Source organism: Neoarius graeffei, chromosome 1, assembly GCF_027579695.1.
Source record: "Neoarius graeffei isolate fNeoGra1 chromosome 1, fNeoGra1.pri, whole genome shotgun sequence".
NCBI lineage: Eukaryota > Metazoa > Chordata > Actinopteri > Siluriformes > Ariidae > Neoarius > Neoarius graeffei.
The window spans coordinates 80,720,501-80,725,909 of NC_083569.1; positions in this window are offsets into that span (position 1 = coordinate 80,720,501).

Consider the following 5,409-nt stretch of genomic DNA (forward strand, 5'->3'; position numbering starts at 1 on the left):
ACTAAGTACTTTTGTACAGTATTATCTTTTTATATTTATATTATTATCATCCATCTATCCATCTTCTACTGCTTATCCAGATCCAGGTCATTGAGGTAGCAGCCTAAGCAGAGCAGTCCAGACTTCCCTCTCCCTGGCCACCTCCACCAGCTCTTCCAGGGGAATATCGAGGCGTTCCCAGGCCAGCCGAGAGATGCAATCTCTCCAGCATGTCCTAGGTCTGCCCCGGGGTCTCCTCCCGGTAGGGCATACCCAGAAAACCTTCCTTGGGAGGCGGCCAGGGGGCATTCTAGCAAGGTGCCTGAACCACCTCAACTGACTCCTTTTGATGTGGAGGAGCAGCGGTTCTACTCTGAGTCTCTCCTGAATGACTAAGCTTCTCACCCTGTCTCTAAGGGAGAGCCCAGCTACCCTGTGGAGAAAACTCATTTCTGCCGCTTGTATCCGCGATCTCATTCTTTCGGTCACTACCCATAGCTCGTGACCATAGGTGAGAGTGGGAATGTAGATGGACCAGTAAATTGAGAGCTTTGCCTTTTGGCTCAGCTCTCTCTTTACCACAACAGACCGGTTTAGCATCTGCATCACTGCTGATGCTGCCCCGATCCTTCTGTCCAACTCCAGCTCCCCCTCACTCGTGGACAAAACCCCGAGATACTTAAACTCCTCCACTTTAGGTAGCAACTCCCCCCCCTGACCTGGAGTAGGCACTCCACCCGTTTCCGGCTGAGCACCATGGCCACGGACTTGGAGGTGCTGGTCCTCATTCCAGCCGCTTTGCACTCGGCTGCAAACCGTCCCTGCGCATGCTGCAAGTCACAGATTGATGAAGCCAACAGGACCACATCCTCTGCAAAAAGTAGAGACGTGATCCTGATGCCATCAAACCGGACACCCTCTGCCCCTTGGCTGTGCCTAGAAATTCTGTCCATAAAAATTATGAACAGAACTGGTAACAAAGGGCAGCCCTGGTGGAGTCCAACATGCACCGGGAACAAGTCCAACTTACTGCCAGAAATGTGAACCAAACTCCTGCTCCGGTCATACAGGGTCCGAATAGCCCACAGTAGTGGGCCCTGAACCCCATACTCCCGAAGCACCCCCCACAGGGCACCATGAGGGACACGGTCATAAGCCTTCTCCAGGTCCACAAAACACATGTAGACCGGTTGGGCAAACTCCCATGCACCCTCCAGTACTCTTGCAAGGGTAAAGAGCTGGTCCAGTGTTCCACGACCAGGACAAAAACTGCATTGTTCCTCCTGAATCCGAGGTTCGACTATTGACCGGACTCTCCTCTCTAGCACCCCAGCATAGGCTTTCCCAGGGAGGCTGAGAAGTGTGATCCTTCTATAGTTGGAACACACTCTCTGGTCCCCCTTTTTAAAAAGGGGGACCACCACCCCAGTCTGCCAATCCAGAGGCACTGTCCCTGACCTCCACGCAATGTTGAAGAAGTGTGTCAGCCAAGACAGCCCAACAACATCCAATGCCTTCAGGAACTCAGGATGAATCTCATCCACCCCCAGAGCCTGGCCACCAAGGAGCTTTTTAACCACCTCGGCAACCTCAGCCACTGTGATGGGTGAGCCCTCCCAAGCACCCTCAGGCTCTGCGTCCTCCTTGGACAACATGAAGGTGGGATTGAGGAGATCCTCAAAGTATTCCTTCCACCGTTGGATGATGTCCCCAGTTGAGGTCAACAGCACTCCATCCTCACTGTAAACAGTAGGGACAGAGCACTGTTTTCCCTTCCTGAGCTGCCAGATGGTTTGCCAGAATCTCTTCGAGGCCAACCGAAAGTCACTTTCCATGGCCTTACTGAACTCCTCCCACACCAGAATTTTTGCTTCAGTGACTGCCAGAGCCACATTCCGCTTGTCCCGTCAGTATCTGTCAGCTGCCTCTGGAGACCCACAGGCTAACCAAGCCTGATAGGACTCTTTCTTCAGCTTGACAGCTCCCCTCACCACAGGTATCCACCACCGGGTTTGGGGATTAGTGCCACGACAGGCACCAACAACCTTGCAGCCACAGCTCTGCACAGCTGCCTCAGCAATGGAGGTGCGGAACATGGTCCACTCAGACTCAATGTCCCCATCCTCCCCCGGTATGCAGTTGAAGCTCTGCTGGATATGACAGTTGAAGATCCGATGGACGGGAGCCTCCGCCAGACGTTCCCAGCATACCCTCACTACTCGTTTGGGCCTGCCCGGTTTGTCCGCCCTCCTCCCCCGCCATCTGATCCAGCTCACTACCAGGTAGTGATCAGTTGACAGCTATGCTCCTCTCTTCACCCGAGTGTCCAAGACATATGGTCATAGATCAGATGAAACGACTAAAAAGTCAATCATCGATCTACGGCCTCGGGTGTCCTCATGCCACGTGCACTTATGGACACCCTTATGCTCGAATATGGTGTTCATTATGGCCAAACCATGCATAGCACAAAAGTCCAACAACTGCACACCACTCGGGTTCAGATTAGGCAGGCCGTTCCTCCCAATCACACCCCTCCAGGTCTCACTGTCATTGCCCACGAGAACATTGAAGTCCCCCAGTAAAACAACGGAGTCCCCTCATGGTGCACTGTCTAGCACCTCACTCAAGGACTCCAAGAAGGCCAGGTACTCTGAACTACCATTTTGCGCATAAGCGCAAATGATAGTCAGAGACCATTCCCTGACCTGAAGGGGCAGGGAAACGACCCCCTCATTCACTGGGGAGAACTCCGATGTTAACGCGCCAAACTGGGGGGCTACCAATAGCCCCACCCCTGCCTGGCACCGCTCACCCTTGGCAACTCAAGCATAGAAGAGAGTCCAACCCCTCTCCAGGAGATTGGTTCCAGAGCCCAAGCTATGCATTGAGGTGAGCCCAACTATATCTAGTCGGTACCGCTCAACCCCACACACAAGCTCAGGCTCCTTTCCCACCAGAGAGGTGACATTCCATGTCCCAAAAGCCAGTTTTGTCAGCTGGGGATCAGTATGCCAGGGCCTCCGCCTTTGGCTGCCACCTCCTGTGGGTGGTGGGTCCACAGAAGAGTGGTTCTGTGTTGTTCATTCGGGCTAGGCCTGGCCGGGCCCCACAGATATAGGCCCGGCCACCAGGCATTCGCCAATGAGCCCCTCCCCCAGGCCTGGCTCCAGGGTGGGGCCCTGATATCCCTGGTCTGGGCAAGGGTACTCAGATACCTGTTTTTCCTTTCATTAGGGTCCTTTTTGAACCGCTCTTCGTCTGACCTCTCATCTCGGACCTGTTTGCCTTGGGAGACCCTACCAGGGTCAATTGCCCCGACAACATAGCTCCTAGAATCCCTGAGGCACTCAAACCCCTCCACCACGTTAAGGTGGCGATTCAAGGAGGGGTATGATTATTATTAGCATATTTATTTATATTTATTTATACTACTTATGTTGTTTGTTATCAATGTATATATACCATATTTTTCTTTATTTTAATTTTACATTCTATATTTTCCCTTCATTTTGTCACTTGATTTTATGGATCACAATGGAAATAAGTGTTTTCACTTTCTTGTGTCATCCATGTATTTTTAATGTATTTACAATTGTTTGTATGTATTTACATTGAATTTACTAAATAAAATCAATCAATCAATCAATTAGAAAACTTTCACATAATGTTTGCATTATGTTTAAGTTATAGGCATAGATTTGATGTGATATGATGTACAGTATTAGTCAAAAGTTTGTACACCCCTACTTATTCATAGGTTTTTCTGTATTTTGACTATTTTCTACATTGTAAAACAATAGTGAAGACATCAAAACTATGAAATAACATATAGGACATATATGGAATTCTGTGGTAAACAAAAAAAACGTAAAAAAAACAAACAAACGATGTTTGATATTTTAGATTCTTCAAAGTATCCAGCGTTTACCTTGATGACACTTTGCGCACTACTGGCATTATCTTAACCAGCTTCATGAGGTAGTCACCTGGAATACTTTTCAATTAACAGGTGTGCATCATCACAAGTTAATTAGTGCAATTTCTTGCCTTCTTAATGTGTTTGAGATCAAACAGTAAATCTCATCTCATCTCATCTCATTATCTCTAGCCGCTTTATCCTGTTCCACAGGGTCGCAGGCAAGCTGGAGCCCATCCCAGCTGACTACGGGCGAAAGGCTTGGCACACCCTGGACAAGTTGCCAGGTCATCACAGCAAACAGTAAATAGTAAATAATAAAAGTACAGTAAACAGCCCTATTCCACAACTGTAGTAATCCATATTATGTCAAGAACCGCTCAACTAAGTGAAGAGAAACATCCATTATTACTTTAAGACCTCATAAGCTACTCTTCTCAGCACCTTCTCCATTACAGATATTGTACTGTATTTGCACTACTGCTATTTTGTACATTGTTTGATTTTAGATTATCTATCTATCTATCTATCTATCTATCTATCTATCTATCTATCTATCTATACTGTTTCTTAATATAATTTTTTAAAATCTGATTTTACAAGTAAGGTGAGAGAGAAACGGCATTTCGATTCTCCTATATGTCCTGGATATATAGTGACTTGACAATAAAAAACCTTTAAATCTTTGAACGAAGAAGTGTCTTTTAATTAACAAAAATAAAGAAAAAACCCACCATTGAATTAAAGGGCGTGTCTAAACTTTGGACTGATACTGTGTGTTATATGTTTCTGATTTGCTGCTTCAAAAATAGTTTCATGAAGGATAATAAAAAAGGTTTCCACAATATTAGTTCTGAGACACCTGAGAACATTGTGTCAGTATCTTTGTAATAACACTGTGTATCCATTATTGGTATAATGTTGTAATGTTACAGCAGAATCTGTTTTACACCCTGTTCTGAATGTTCTGATAACACTGTGGGAGCTGGGAGGACATGGCACAGGATGGCCTTTTTTTTTCTGTTATGAATCTTAGGAATCGATTCTCTCGATTCAAAATGAGCGAATCGTTTGAGAGTTGCGCGGCACTTATGTGTTTCTTTCTTGCCCTCTCCTGGACAGTTTACAGAGACTGTCTGCATCTATCTATCTATCTATCTATAGAAAGCACCGACTGAACTGACAAACAGTGAGACTTTAATAGTCAAGACTTCGAGAGCAATTCTAGGTCAAAGAATATTGTTTTGGATCTCAAACAATTTTATCTCTTAGTTTAATCTATGGGGAGGCAAGAAACGGCTATTCTAATAAGTTTTAATAACATTTTGTAGCCTGTTCATTCACTGTTTGAAGAAAAGTTGACTGTTTTAAGTTAAAATCAGTTTCCCTTCAGCAGACTGCTATGATGGAAAAGCTATACAGATCAATGTCTCCCTCTGTCGGCGAAAGTTAAAATTACACACGCTACACAGCAAGGGCGTAATTTACGTGATTGCGTCACTGCAGTGGGC